At 36.9% G+C, this 17,193-nt stretch overlaps 1 pseudogene; it reads right to left on the bottom strand.

Moving 5' to 3' along the window:
• Nucleotides 1–4,183: 4,183 nt before the first annotated feature.
• Nucleotides 4,184–10,126, bottom strand: LOC115499128 (annotated as a pseudogene).
• Nucleotides 10,127–17,193: the final 7,067 nt, after the last annotated feature.

Genomic DNA, 17,193 nt, shown 5'->3' with positions numbered 1-17,193 from the left:
GCAAAAGATATTGGCTTTTAGTTTTCTTTTCATATGTGCTTTTGGCTGGCTTTGATACTGGGGTAATATTTGTCTTCTAAAGTGAGTTTGGAAGTGTTCTCTCTTAATTTTTTGCAAGATTTTAAGAATACTGGTGCTAATTCTTCTTTAAATATTTGATAAAATTCACCAGTGAAACCATCTGGTTCTGGGCTCTTCTATATCAGGAGGTTTATGATCACTGATTCAATCTCCTTATTTGTTATTGGTCTCTTCAAGGTTTCTATTCTTTTGTCATTCAATGTTGGTAGGCTGTATGTTTCTGGGAATTTATCAATTTCATCTAGGTTACAACTCAGTAAACTTATTAAAAATCATTGAGCTGGATTTTATTATATAAAGTTACAAGAACAAAAGATTGTACCAGAAATTTTAACCAGTACATTATGTAGATATAAAGAATAAGGAGTCTAAATATTGAGAGGGTAGAATTCATTTATTGTTCACTGATAATATTATCACTTACCTAAAATACAAAAAACAATATACAAATTATAAGAATAGTGAATTTAGTATAGTTATACATTGACTTTGACATAGAAAAGTCAACTGTATTTCTATATTGTAGAAAAATTTGAATATGAAAGTTAAGTGATTGCAAAAGTTTTAAATTACATACAAATATGAAATATCCAGGGAAAGTTTGAATGAATAATGTGTAATTCCTGTATCTTAAAACTAAAAAATGTCTTGAAAGAAAACAAGAAGATAAAAATAACCAAGATATATATACACGTTCCCAGGTTAGAGAGTCAATATTTTTGAAATGTTAGTTCTCTTTAAGCTATTTTATATTTTGAATACCATCCTAAATAAAAAACCAAGTTTTGTTTTGTTTTTTAATTGTCAAGCAGAATCTAAAATTCAAATGGAAATTCAAGAAAAAAAAGCCAAGATAACTCATATTCAATCATTTGATTCCTTGAATGGAGAAAGGATGGATTTTTTTTTTCCTCCTCCTCCTCCTATATTTGACTGATAACACTATTCTGAATCTCAGGCACTATTTAAAGATGCTCTTAATACAAGGTTCAGTTCATCACAGTGCATTCAATTTTTTTAAAAATTAAAATTTTTTTTTTTTTAATTTTTTTTTTCAACGTTTATTTATTTTTGGGACAGAGAGAGACAGAGCATGAACGGGGGAGGGGCAGAGAGAGAGGGAGACACAGAATCAGAAACAGGCTCCAGGCTCTGAGCCATCGGCCCAGAGCCTGACGCGGGGCTCGAACTCCCGGACCGCGAGATCGTGACCTGGCTGAAGTCGGACGCTTAACCGACTGCGCCACCCAGGCGCCCCAATTAAAAATGTTTTAATACAAATTATATGTTTTAACTTTTAATTTATGTTCTTAACTATTACTCTCTGACTTTAGCAATATTATTTAACCAAGTTTAATTAGGGCTTGGTTTCCAAATCTGTAAAGTGACAAAATGCACTACATGAGAGACAAGAGTATTTTGTATTCAGTAGATATTCAAGAATTAAAAGAATCTATGCCCCTCGGTACCATACAATTTTCATGGACATGATTTATTGTTTGGAAAATTAGTACTTTCAATTGTAATTTTTACTGTTAAGCAAGACAATAAAATTTGAGCAATGATAAAGATCAAGACAATGTATTATTTTATAATAGTATCTTTTATTTAAATATACTAAAAATATTTTATGAATTTTATACATAGGAATTACTGCTTCTACCTTTGAGATGCAACGTGTGTGTAAATCATTTATCCTGACCTTATCTTTTTACCTCATTTTTGTGTCTAGCTGTAAGTATAACTGCTGTACAATAAGTCTTGATTATCTGGGCTGTGATAAGTGAGCTCCAGGACAAAAAATTAAAATTGATTTTCTTGGATAGACTACAGAGAAGTTTGTTATGTTGCAAACTTGATCAACTAAGGAAAGATGGCATTTTTAATAAATTGTAATATGTATCTATTGGATATTCATACAGAATACAATTAATTTGGGTCTGTGCCTTGAACCACAGGAATCTGCCCCAAAAACCAAGAGCATACTTTACACACTGTATGTTAGCCAATTTGACAATAAATTATATAATAAATAAATAAATAAATAAATAAATAAATAAATAGTCCTAAAAAAAAAATACACCAAAAGTGAACCCAGACAGACTTTAGATACACATATTAAAAGCAAGAGAAGAATCTTTTTAAGATAAAAATTTAGGGGAATATTATCAAGTTCTTTTGGTGGGCAAAAATTTCTTAAATAGGGTATAGATAAAGTTAGCCACATAGGGAAAAAATTCAATACATAGGACTAAGTTAGGATATATAAACTCGGTTCCTCAAAAGACCCATAAAGATTATGAAAAAGCAAGCCACATAACAAAAGAATATATTCTCAATACATATTCCCAGCAAATGGCTTATTTCCAGGAATCTACATATACATGAAGAACTCCTAGAAACCAATAAGAAAAAAACAGACTACCCAATAAAACAGCACCAAATGACTAAGAACAGACCATTTACAAGAAAGGATACCCAAATTCCTAGTAAGTATGGGCAAAGAAGGTAAAAGTACATGAGTTATCAGACAAATGCAAATTCAGACCACAACTCATGACTCCTACCAGCCCATAAGAATGTGTACAGTAGAGAAGATGGACAGTATAAAAGTTGGTGAGTAAGTATATTACAGGGAGCAGTGGAAACTAAAGCAAGTACTTTGTCTAACTTTTTAAAATATTATCTGTTAATTGAAGTATACATATATTTTCTTCCAAAAATTCCATTATGAGGTATATACAGAAGCCCTGAACTGGGAACCACCCAATGTCAATCAGAACTAGAGTGGACAAATAAATTAAGGAATATAGACACAATTGAAAATGATAAAGCCATGAGAATGAGTTAACCATAACTATAGAGAACAAAACAGAATGGGAACACAAAAGAGTATATACTCTATGCTTTATGTATAAAACAGCCAAAGTGTCCAATCATATATGAAATCAGAATAATGGCAATAAAGTAATATGGTTAAACACATGATTTTTTTGAATTCACACATATCTGAGGTTAAGTCTTGGGGGGCAACTGCTTAATTGATATCTCTGGCTTTTAGTTTGATTCTCTGTAAATCTGAAAAATATTGGCACCTTTATAACAGAAACGTTCTGAGGAGTAAATAAATATACATTTAAATGCTTGATTAATGCAATAGCTACTCTCATGTCTTTCAGATATATAGCAGTTTGGTAACTTCTGGATTTCTCACACATGAAATAAGTGAACTTTAATGATACTGTGAAAACTCAGATTAGTCTCTGTTGATATAGGGGCGCCTGGGTGGCTCAGATGGTTAAGCATCTGACTTTGGCTCAGGTCATGATCTTGCAGTTCACAAGTTTGAGCCCTGTGTCAGGCTCTGTGCTGACAGCTCAGAGCCAGGAGCCTGCCTCAGGTTCTGTGTCTCCTTCTCCCTCTGCCCCTCCCCCACTCTCTCTCTCAAAAATAAACAAATACTTTTAAAAAATTAAAAATATGTGTTGATATCAATACCAGCTACGGTTATAAAGAAAAAAATGAGGATTTTAAAACTTCCTAAAGCCCAGAGAAATGGGTGCCAAAGTTTCACAGTCTTGCAGAGAATTTCATCAGGTTACAGGAGGGCTTGCATTTTCACTGCAGAGCATTAATGCACACAAATCAGATAGCAGGTAAGGAAAAAGAACAATCAGGTGAACATAAATATGAGAGGAAGCATAACACAAGACCAAGAAAAGAAGGTTAAGAGTTAAAAGTATTCTTTTTTTTTTAAACTTTTTTTTTTAATTTTTTTTTCAACGTTTATTTATTTTGGGGACAGAGAGAGACAGAGCATGAACAGGGGAGGGGCAGAGAGAGAGGGAGACACAGAATTGGAAACAGGCTCCAGGCTCCGAGCCATCAGCCCAGAGCCTGACGCGGGGCTCGAACTCCCGGACCGCGAGATCGTGACCTGGCTGAAGTCGGACGCTTAACCGACTGCGCCATCCAGGCGCCCCAAAAGTATTCTTAATAAGAACTGGCCAAACTACAACTTTTTAAAGAGACATGTTTACAGCCCCCATGAGTACCTCTGACAGCAAGGTTGAATGAACAACACTGAGGTATGTCCTTGGCTCTAAAGATTTTCTGAAGAAAATAAGAAAATCTTATTCTTCGGGCTGTAGATGAAGGGGTTTGGCATGGGGGGACCACCATGTACCTCACAGAAGCAATTATGTTGCCTGATGAAGGGAAAAAGTAGATACCAGCAATTGTCCCATAGGACAAAAACACCACAAAGAGGTAGGAGTCACATATAGACAAGGCTCTGGAGACTTTCTCAAATCATTCTTCAGAATGATGCCTGCCATGTAGATATATGAGCCCAAGACACCACTCAATGGCAGGATGAAGATCAGTCCTCTCTCAGTGAGAATAAGCAGCTTATTGCAGGAGATGTCTGAGCAGGAGGACTTCAGCACAATAGCAAGATCACAAAAGAAGTGGGGGATGACAGCTCCTGCACAGAAGGACAACTGCTCCATGAGGAAGGTGTGCAACAGAGCATGGGTATAAGAGAAAAATGAGGACCTAGCCACTAGGGTGATACAAAGCTCATCCCTCATGATGGTGGTATAATTAAGAGGGTGATAGATGGCCACACACCTGTAATATGCCATCACTGTGAGAAGAAAGCTACAATACAACTAAAATTGATGAAGAAATACATTTGTGAAATGCACCAAGCATAGGGAATGGATTCTTCTGGAATATACATGTTTATCAGCATCTTAGGAATGGTGACAGATGAAAAGGAGACATCCATGAGGGTCAAGTGGCTGAGGAAGAAATACATAGGAATATACTTAGGAGGTGAGAGTCCAGCGTGATGAACAGGCTCCCAGAACTGGGGTCAGATACATGCCCAGGAACAGGATAAAAAACACACCCTGTTGCTCCCACCCAATAAGGGAGTGCACGAGAAAGAACTTGGACTTGCTTCTCTGGTTCTTTGCCCTAATAATGCTTTTCTATTTGCTGGGGATGAAGATGTTCTGGGAATCTCAGAAACCTAGAAAGGACTGTCACATCTCAAACTGCAATTTTCTGCGAAAACAATAAATTTTTAACCACACTCATTAATTACTCACACCTGTGGATTCACATATCTTCACTCTGCCGAAAACTGGCTCCAGGAAAACATCTCACCCAAGAGCAGCCAACAAGACTCCATTGCACAGAAGCAAGAGAGCGTATGCTGTTTTATTCATCCATTGTTCCATTGAACATTGAGTCTGTATCTGGACTTCTACTAAGGGCTGAGAATGTAGCCATAAACAAGAAAGGCAAAGACCCTACCCTCTATGAGTGTAGATCTTGATGAGTGTAGAGAGATAACTCACTACACCAAGAGAGAAATAAATCATAATAGTTCACTGTGGCAGAAATAGTAGATGACTCTTGGAAAACTGGTATCAGCTGTTTCTTCTTTAAAGTGACATGAGACTCCAGTGCTGAGGTGGCATTTTTAGGGCATTGTCACTCTCCTCCTGTGAACCTGGCTTCATGATACCAAACTAGTGATTTTATCCTGATCAGTTGGTTAAGGTGGTGTCTTCTAGGTTCTCTACTGTAAAATTACGATTTTAACCTTTGTAATTAATCTGTATCATCTGGATTATAAATGTGTAGTATTTTAAAACCATATAACTATAATTTTTTCTCATTAAAATCTCACCCACTATGTTTAACATCCATTGGTAAATCTTATATGAAAAATTATTGCAAATGAGGTGGCAAAATGATGATTTTCTAATTCTATCATTTCTTTTACCTTTATTTGTTATATATGAGAAGGAACTTTCTCTTATCCCACATTCATTTGTTTTTTTCATTGATTTATATATATTGTGGACTTATTAATTCTTTTTTATTCTTTGAGTTATAATCACTGCATTTGCTATTCATCTTGAAGCTCAAACTATTCCAGATTTGGTCATTGGGAGCTCCTTCATGCTGGCTCCTGAGTCTCTATGATTCATTGAGCACTTCCTTTCAGGCTCAGCAAAATTTTCTTGGATAATCTTGTCATGTCCTGGCCCCAGTCCTGGAATCAGCCATTTTTCTAGTAACTTTGTCCCTTTTATTTTTATGTTTATGTTTTATTTTTTATTTAAATTCTACTTAGCATACAGTTTAATATTAGTTTCAGGTGCACAACATTCAACACTTCCATACAACATCCCATGCTCATTACAACAAGTTCACTCCTTCATACCCATCACCTGTTTAGCCCAATGTCCCACCCACCTCCCCTCTGGTAACCATCAGTTCATTCCCAATAGTTAAGGGTCTGTTTCCTGGTTTGCCCCCTCTTTCTCCCCTCCCCTTTGTTCATTTGTTTGGTTTCTTAAATTCCACATATGAGTAAAATCATATGGTATTTATTTTTCTCTGACTGACTTATTTCACTTAGGATAATACACTGTAGCTCCACCCATTGCCAATGGCAAGATTTCATTTTTTTATGGCTGAGTAATATTCCATTGTGTGTATAAGTGTGTATGTGTATGTAATGTATATTTATATGTGTAATATATATTGTAATATACACCACATTTTATTTTTTTCTCAAGTCTAGGGTTAGGTTCAGGGTTAGGGCCAGGATGAGGGTATATGCCTGGTATTCTCAAGTTCAGAGACCTCTCCAGAAGGTTAACTTTGGTCCCTTTTAAAGGAGAATGGTAAAAAACATATTTGGCGTGAGGTGTGTTCATAGCTTACAAAGCTTCTAAATGATCTGAGGATGCAACCAGGAAATATATGTAACAGAAACACAGGAAAGAGAAACTACAAACTAATAAACTAAAGGGATGGTTACCCATAGAAAGTGGGTCAGGGGACAGACGGAAAGAATGGAGAACTGGGAATAGTATGGATACTACTATAATGTAAATTCAATCTATTTATACATATTAAAACCCATGAGTTCAAACTGATATCTCCAATTCCAGTTTGATGCCATAGAATTTTTTCTAGCCTCTCCTTTTCCATGTACATAGCTCCTTTCCCTGATAGTGAGAAGTCATTCCCTTTTCTACAATATGTTTATTTATTTACTATATCTGTGAATGCATGTTAAGTAATTTTAGAATCTTCAACTCATACCACTGTAATGACAAATTAACTGAAGCTTAAAAACTTCGCTTACAGTTTTTTCTTTTCTATGGGTATATAGATAAAATTCTGTGTTCAAGAATTACTTAGATTAGGTATTTTATTTTCCCCTTTAGTCTAATTATGGTATTAGTTTGAAATATAGCTAGGTTTATTTGTTGTGTTTTATTCTATTCTGTTTTTCCCCCATATTAATTTTTACTAGGTAAAAGATAACATAGTCAAAATCATACAAATAAATAGACTCATCTCTCCATCCTTTCTTGCCCATTGTTGCCTACCTTCTGTAGGTAAGCAATCTCACTAGTTTCTGATTTATTCTTCCTGTGTTTCTTTTTGCTCTAATGGGCAGATACATGATATTTTATTTCCCCTTCATTATTATACAAAAAGTAGTGAGCTACAAAAAAAAGTACTGAGTTATAGATGCTCAGCATATGCTTTATACATTGCTTTTTTCCCACTTAACAATTTATCCTGGCGATCCCTCTACACTGTTTCATAGCTATCTTTGTCATTATTTTTTCATAGCTACAAAGTAGGCAACTGCATTGATGTTCCATAGAGTTTCCTTTTGGAGTCCTATAATGAGATGGTGGGGATGAATGTGCTAAATGCCACTGAATTGTATACCTCAAGCAGTTAAAATTATAAATTTCGTGTTATCTATATTATACTACATTAAAAAAATCTTAAAGAGAAAGCAAGAAGTCATCTCTACATAAAGCACAGGAAAAACATATAATAAGTATGGTTAATAAGTTAATAGAGGGGGAAATAGAATAACAAAATATATATTTGTTTTTTATTTTAATTCCAGTATAATCAACATACAGTGTTATATTAGTTCCAGGTGTACAATATAGTGATTCAACAATTCTATGCATTACTCAGTGCTCATCATGGTAAGTGTACTCTTAATCTCTTCACCTATTTCATCCATCCCCCCATCCCCCTCCCATCTGGTAGCCATCAATTTGTTCTCTGTAGTTGAGTCTGTTTTTTTTGTTTTTCTCCTCTTTTCTTTGTTTACAAAATACATATTTAATTAATCAAAAGGGAGAAAGAATAAATATGACACAGATGTCTCAAATAGAAAACATATAGTAATATGAAAAATATAAATCCAAATATATTATAATTAAATATTACTAGATCAAATTCTCCATAAATACAATGATTATGAATCTATATAAAAAACAAAACAAAACTTCACAGTGTTAACAGGGGACACCTCACAGATATAAGGACAGAGAACAGTTTAAAGTTATAGAAAATAAATACCATGTAAACAGTAACCAAAAGAAATCTGGCATATCTATACTAATATCAGAAGAAGTAGATGAGATATTAAGGCAAGAGCTGCTGCTAGAGATAAAGAGAAATATCTCCTATTTATAAATGCAGTCATATGTTAAATGAATAAAATGGCTCTCTGGGGAGCCTTGTTTTGTAGCATTTGCCAATTTCTACAGTGTAATTATTTCCACTATGGCTGATTTCAGTCTACCAACATGATGTCATTGAATATGGAGTCGGAAAGAGACATTCACATTTAGCTTGACACCAACGCAAGCCAGCCTCAGCACACCACTTTTTAAAAGAGTCAGTACACAGGAGCAGATCATGATGGTAAATCTACATGTCCTCAATAACATAGTATATAAAATTTACAAGCAATGACTGGGCATGTCTAAAAGGGGAAACAAATCCACAATTATAATTGTGCAACATGTTTTGCATAAGATTTTGTGCACATAAGAGATGATGAACAAGCAGGAAAAAATTAAGGGTAAAGAATACTTAACAATCCAAGTGACAAACTTGACCTAGTTGACAATTGACAACACCTCATACATGACAGAAGAATGTATATTCTTTTTAAGTTACACAGAGTTGCCAATTACACGGTAGTTTTAGTCGATGTATCTCACTGTGTATAACTGCAATAAGAGGATTTAGTGATTGTCACTTAAAAGTTAGCCCTATTGACAAATATTTGTAGGGCCTGTTTTATATCTTTGTTCCTCAGGCTATAGATAAAGGGGTTCAGCATAGGGGTAATTACTGTGTACATGACTGAAGCAATTATGTCTTTGTCATTAAAGTTCCATGAGAAGGAGAAAAAGTAAACACCTGCAAGTGTCCCATAGTATACAGACACCACAAAAAGATGGGAGCCACAGGTAGAAAAGGCTTTAAAGAGTCCTTTAGTGGAGGGGACCCTTAGGACAGTTGTCCCTATACGAATATACGAGCCTAAGATACTACTCAAAGGCAGGATGAAAAGAATTCCTCCTTCAGTAAAGATGATCAGCTCATTGAGAGAGATGTCTGAGCAGCTTATCCTCAGGAGCACAGTGAGGTCACAAAAGAAGTGAGGGATGGTATTATCACAGAAGGACAGTTGGACCAAGAGGAGGGTGTGCAACAGGGCATGAATGTAACAGAAGAACCAAGATCCAGCCACTAATGAGATACATAGCTCCTGCCTCATGACAGTAGAGTAGTGGAGTGGCTGACAGATGGCCACATACCTGTCATATGCCATCACTGCAAGAAGGAAATTGTCAAGACAACCAAAAAATATTAAGAAATACGTCTGTGAAATGCACCCCACATAGGGAATGGATTGTTGCTGAGTCTGCATGTTCATGAGCATCTTTGGAACTGTGACAGATGAAAAGGAAACATCAGTGAAGGCCAAGTGGCTAAGGAAGAAGTACATAGGCGTGTGAAAGCGAGAGTCCAGCCTGACGAGCAGGATGATGAGCAGGTTCCCCAGCACCGTGGTCAGGTACATGCCCAGGAACAGGGTGAAGAACATGCCCTGCTGCTCTGGCCGGATGGGGAGCCCCAGGAGGAGGAACTCGGACACACTGCTCTGGTTCTCCCTCCTCATGTTGTTTTTTCTCTGCTGGCAATGGGGAAAAGTGCAGAATGTTCATGAACATGTCATAACATTATAGTGAGGTTCTTTCTACGCAAATTTTTTTAACTACCTTTCTGTTTATTTTTCACAACTCTTGGTACATGAGTGTGCCCCATTCTGGCTCCAATATACATGAGACCCTCACATTAACCAGGTTTCTTCCTCTCCAAAAAACAAACAGCACTTATTCTTTATTCAACAAATATTTATTGAAAAACAGCTTAGTCCCATATTGATAATAGCAGTGAACAAGAAATGGGAAGTCTTTTTTTAATTTTTTTTAATGTTTATTTATTTCTGAGGCAGAGAGAGACCGAGCATGAGTGGGGGAGGGTCAGAGAGAGAGGGAGACACAGAATCAGAAGCAGGCTGCAGGCTCTGAGCTGGCAGCACAGAGCCCAACACGGGGCTCGAACTCACAAACCGTGAGATCATGACCTGAGCCGAAGTCGGTCGCTCAACTGACTGAGGCACCCAGGCACCAAGAAATGGGAAGTCTTTATGTTCAAGGAGTTGACATCTTAATGTCAAAGCATGTTCAAATGTGAAATGAGTACCAGAAAAGAAATATCAGTCATTTCCTCTTAAAAAGAGGGTGAATCTCCCTAAGTTGGAACAGAATTACTAAGGCTATGTCACAGGCTTTTGATATAATTGGCTGAGTCCTGCTTTAAGTCATATAAAATTCCCTGTTACCAAAAGTGTCCAATCCAGGTTTCCAAACCAAAATTAGGAATAGCACCAGGCACTATTCCATGTGTTTTACATGTCCTTTCAAATCAGATCCTCATTATAGTCCTAACAAATGGGTGGTATTAGAGTCATTTTAACTATGAGACGACAAAGTGTACATTATCTAAATTGCAAAGGTATGCACAATTAAGTGCAACAGATAGAATCACGACATATGTCTGACAAAATTCCTACTCAACTACTTTGCATAGAAATTACAACGTTATTAGAGTGTCCAAAGAAGCTATTTGTCAACTACCTTTGTCCAAAATGTCATTAACTCCCTCTAAGAAAAATTGACCATTCGCATTTATACATCATACAATTTACAAAGGATTTTCACATGCTTTAACTTCTCTGAAAACAATAAGTATATATTTAGGGACTGTTCAGTACACAAGGCAAACTTCATGTCCTCATTTTATAGATGGGAAAACTGAAGCTAAAGTGATAATTGATACCCACCATGACTTGGCTGTTTGATGGTGGATTCCAGATACAATATCTATTTGGAAGTGAGACTAGAGGTTAGGATAACCACATAGCCCTGAAGAGGGACTGACATTCTCACTCAAGAGTAGGAGCAGGACAGTGAGTTATCCTCAAGTACCACAAGCTTCCTCAGTGGCACTGGATTTATCTCTGTTCATGGCTACCAAGGAGGACAGTGCTTGAACCTTATGCAGAGTCCTGGCTGCTCACTGATGTAGGCTGTGTCAGTCCTTACTTAGAAACCAGAAAAAACAAGAGGGCTGGAACAAACCAGGAACTTTGATTCAGGCAGGACCGCGAGAAGGAGGCAGTTGGGCCATTAGCTGTGGACAGGAGGTCAGACTGTGACCTTGGAGTATGAGAAGGAACCTTAAGATAAGCCTGTCCTCTCAGAATTCTACTTGTCCTGCTCCAGACAATGGTGAAACAGGAACCTCCACGAGGCAAACATTGGATTTGGGGAAAAATAATAAAAATACCTCCTTTTTACTGAGCACCAATTGTGCCAGGCATGGGACTGAACAATTTGTGTGCATTGCTTCATTTAATCCTCAAAATAGCATTTTGAAGTAGGAATAGTTGCCTCTCCTTTGCCAGTGAAGAATCTTAACCTCAGAGAGATGAAGTCACTTCCTAAGATCACAAAATATATGAAGGCCAGACTGAGGATTGGGGCCCAGTCTGCCATACTGCAGACACTGAGTTAGTATATGACACCTGCCCAGGAGTGGAAATGCATATGAACCTGCCTCCTTAATGCAGTAATATATATATATGGCTACTATTGAAAGATTGTTAAGGAAATATTTGAGTTCACAGGAAAGAACCAGAGCCCCTAAAACATGTACATGAAAAACAACAACAACAACAACACATTCTAACATTTGGAATCACATATATGTATATAACTTATAAACAAAATGCAATGTCACACATACACACACCATTGAGCTGAGATGTCAAGACTTCTTATGTATTGCTGGTCATGAGTAAATTCAGGAAACTTCTCCCCCAGATTGGTGAGCAGCCTCTCTTCAGACTATGCAATCTCATTTAATTTACTATGATGTCTGTACAAAGATGGAAGAAGGAGTTATAGAAAGAGAGTGGGGCAAATACTTGAGTTCAAAGGAACTGATTAGGAGACCCCAGATCACGTACACAAATGCCCTACACTTGTTTAATGAGGCAGCTCTTATTAGACTACTATGTTCTTGGTCTAAGAGAGGGAAAAAATAATACTGAGAGTCAATCTCACACACACACACACACACACACACGCACAACTCAAGAAGAAAACATACATATGTCCACATTGTGCAAGCAAGGAAACACCAGACAGACCCACATGGAATACATATGCAGACCTCTAGACACAGAGACGCACCTTGCCTGCCTAGAATTCCTAGCTCACTCTGACTTGTGCCACTCCTTAGCAAGCTGAGGTACCTTCTAATACAATTTCCTGCGTCCTCAGCTTCTGTTGAGAACACCAGGAACAAAAAGTAAGAAGAAAGCCTCTGTGAGCCCATGACCTCATGAGCTCTCTGTCTGTCCTTGAGCTCCAGAGAAACAGGCAGGAGATACCATTTTACAAGCCTTGGAGAACACTCATGATAAGTCTCTAAGCTCCTGGTTAAGTAAAGAATCAAAACAGACTAATGGCCTCAAATTCCTAAAAGACCTTGGGGAGGAGCCTGTGCAGGGGCAACAGGGACTGAGCTGCTAGAGCCACCCGAGAGGCTGACCCATATCTCAAGGATACTCTGGGCTCCTCTTTGCCTGTTCATAGTTCCAGGTGGAAATTAGGAATGGCTTAGTCAGCTTCCATCACCAGTGTTGCCAATGCACTGGGTCAGCCTCTCCTGACACCACATTATGGTCCAGGAAGAGTAAGTCTGGCTTTTGCAAACTCCCACACCATTTGCACTTGCTACCATGAGCACACAAATCTAGCTTTAAGTTCGCATCCTGCAGGTCCCCTCCTCCCTTGGGAGAGACTTCAAGTCATAGAGGTGTGCCTTTTCTAAGAGAGTGTAGAGGGGGAAAATTGAGTCCTTAGGCTCAGTACTCAGAAGAACTGGGTCTGGGCTATGCCACTCATTAAATGTTGGCCCTGAGCACATATAGCATCCCCTCAGCCCTGTTACATCAGCTGTAAAGTGTGGATAAAAATTACATTGTCCTCAGAAGTTATTATTGAAATTAAATGAGATGATTCATGCTAAAGGACATAATAAATGCACAACAGATATCAACTCTTGTTATCTTTATCTTTTTATCTTCCAAAAAAGATAGTGATATCTAAAATCACTGACATTGCCATAGGATTGATATTGAATAAATGAGTGAATTAATTGATTAATTCATTCCATCTTATAGTAACAGCATATTCCCACCTTAAGAGATTAAATGAGTTAAAACACAGAATGAACTTAGAACATTGTCTGGCATTTTGTAAATCCTAAATAAACTTTGGTTATCTTATTGTTATAGATTACAGACTCATTGCATTCAGCTGCTCACACATTTGTTTCATTACCATCTTAGTTACTGATAACTCCATGTTGTTCAAACCAAAATATAGGAATCCTTGACTCCAACCTTTCTTTCACAATTCTCAATTTGTCAGCAACTCTTGTTGGTTCCAACTTACAACTAAATACAGTATTCACCAAAATTATACTACTTCGTCTGCTATCGTCCCAGCCTATCATTTCTTAACTGCATTGTTGCAGTAGTTCCTAGGTGGTCCCCTGCTTCCACACATCCCCTTTCTCCTTCAGTTTATTCTCAATACAGCAGCCAGAGTGATGTTTTTTAAATCTGAATCTTGTTACCGTTCTGCTGAAAAGCTTCCAAGGACTACACAAATAATCCATAACAAAAATCAAATCACAATGCCTAAAGGACATAGCCCCTATTAGCTTTAAAATTATCTCCTCCTGGGGCCCCTGGATGACTCAGTCAGTGAAGCATCTGATATTGGCTCAGGTCATGATTTCACAGCTCGTGAGTTGGAGTCCCGCATTGGGCTCTGTGCTGAGAGCTTGGAACCTGGAGCCTGCTTCAGATTCTGTGTCTCCCTCTCTCTCTGCCCCTCCCCCACTGTGCTGTGTCTCTCTCAAAAATAAATAAATGTAATAAAAAATAAAAGTTTTAGTAATGTTTTTTGTATGAATGAATAAAGTATAATTATATTTTCCCATATAGAATATATACGCAGTCCCCATTTTTGAATAAATAAATAAATACACAAACATTAATGAAAATAAATAAAAATAAACAAAAATAAAAATCTTCTGCACAGTGAAGGAAATAATCAACCAAACTAAAAGGCAACCTCAGAATGGGAGAAGCTTTTTGCAAATGACATGTCTGATAAAGGGCTAGTATTCAAGATCTGTACAGAACTTATCAACCTTAACACCCAGAAAACAAATAATCCAGTTTTTAAAAATGGGCAGAAGACATGAATAGACATTTTTTTCCAAAGAAGACATCCAGGTGACCAATAGACATATGAAAAGAAGCTCAACATCACTCATCATCAGAGAAATACAAATCAAAACTACGATGAGATATCACCAGTCAGACTGGGATACACATCAGTCAAAATGGCTAAAACTAACAACATAGGAAACAAGAGGTGTTGGCAAGTATGCAGAGAAAGGGGAACCCTCTTACATTGTTGGTGAGAATGCAAACTGGTGCAGCACTCTGGAGAACGACATGAAGGCTCCTCAAAAATTTTAAAATAGAACTACCCTATGACCCAGCAATTGCAATATTAGGTATTTACTCGAAGGATACAAAAGTACAGATTCAAAGGGGTACATGCACCTGATGTTTATAGCAGCATTATCAACAATAGCCAAACTATGGAAAGAGCCCATTAGTCCATTGACTAATGGATGGATAAAGAAGATTTGGTGTATATATACAATGAAATATTAGCCACCAAAAAGAATGAAATCTTGCCATTGCAACTCTAGCTGGAACTAGAGTGTATTAGGCTAAGTGAAATAAGTCAGTCAGAGAAAGACAAATACCATAAGATTTCACTCCTATGTGGAATTTAAGAAAAAAACAGGTGAACTTAGGGGGGAACAAAAGAGAGGCAAACAAGGAAACAGACTCCTAACTGTAAAGAACAAATTGAGGGTTGATAGAGGAGAGTTGGATGGAGAAATAGTTTAAACAGATGATGGGGATTATGGAGTTCACTTGTTGTGATGAGCCCTGGATATTGTGTTAAGATGAATCACTAAATTCTATACCTGAAACTAATATTACATTGTACATGAATTAATTGGAATTTAAATAAAAACTTGAAAAAATAAAAATTAATAGTTAAAAAAAATTAAAAACACAATGAGATATCACCTCACAGCTGGTAGAATGGCTATTATCAAAAAGATAAGAGGGATGCCTGGGTGGCTCAGTCAGTTAAGCGTCCAACTTCTATTCAGGTCATGATCTCACAGTTTGTGGGTTTGAGCCCCACATTGGACTCTGTGCTGACAGCTCAGAGCCTGGAGCCTGCTTCAGATTCCGTGTCTCCCTCTCTTTCTGCCCCTCCCCTGCTTGTGCACTGCCTCTCTCTCAAAAATAAATAAACATTTTTAAAAAAGATAAGAGACAATAAGTGCTGCTGAGGATGTGAACAAAAGTGACCCATGGCACTGTTGGTGGGAAGGTATACTGGTGAAGCCACTATGGAAAACAGTCTGGAAGTTCCTTAAAAACTGAAAAATAGAACAACCATATGATCCGGCAATCCCACATCTGGGTATATATATCCAAAGGAACTGAAATCACTATCTTGAAGAGATATCTGAATGTTTATGTTCACTGCAGCTTTATTTAATTTATTTAAATAGTCAAGACATGGAAACAACTTAAATGTTTACCAATGGATAATGAATATTGATATATATAATGGAATAATATTCATCCACAAAAAGGAAGGAAATTTTGTCATTTACAATATGGATGAACCTCAAGGACATTATGCTAAGTGAGATAAGTCTGACCACAATAAAAATAAATACTGTGTGGTCTCACTTATATGTGGTATCTAAGAATATAGAACTCTAAAAAACTGAGAATAGATGGTTGGTTGCCATGAGTGAGGGGTAAGGGGTGAGAGAAATGGACAAGGACCAAGGGTACAAACTTCCAGCTGTAAGATGAATAAGTTCTGGGGATGTAATTTACAGCATGGTGATGATAGTTAGCAAGACTGTATGAAAATTACTAAGGGAGTAGATTATAAAAGTGCTCACCACACTAAAAATGTTGTAACAATGTGAGGTGATGGATGTGTCAACTAGTATGATTGTGGTAATTTTGTTTATATATATATATATATATTTATATATATATATATATATGTATATATATTTAAATATATATATATATATAATTATTGTGTTTTACACTTATTTTTTTAATTTTATTTTTTAAATTTACATCCAAATTAGTTAGCATAGTGCAACAATGATTTCAGGAGTAGCTTCCTTAATGCCCCTTACCCATTTAGCCCATCCCCCCTCCCACAACCCCTCCAGTAACCCTCTGTTCTCCATATTTAGGAGTCTCTTATGTTTTGTCCCCCTCCCTGTTTTTATATTATTTTTGCTTCCCTTCCCTTGAGTTCATCTGTTCTGTGTCTTAAAGTCCTCATATGAGTGAAGTCATATGATATTTGTCTTTCTCTGGCTGACTAATTTTGCTTAGCATAATACCCTCTAGTTCCATCCACATAATTGAAAAAGACAAGATTTCATTCTTTTTGATTGCCGAGTAAT

The sequence above is a fragment of the Lynx canadensis genome, chromosome D4, assembly GCF_007474595.2.
Source record: "Lynx canadensis isolate LIC74 chromosome D4, mLynCan4.pri.v2, whole genome shotgun sequence".
In the NCBI taxonomy this organism is placed as follows: Eukaryota; Metazoa; Chordata; class Mammalia; order Carnivora; family Felidae; genus Lynx; species Lynx canadensis.
This window is presented reverse-complemented; position numbering and strand designations above follow the sequence as displayed.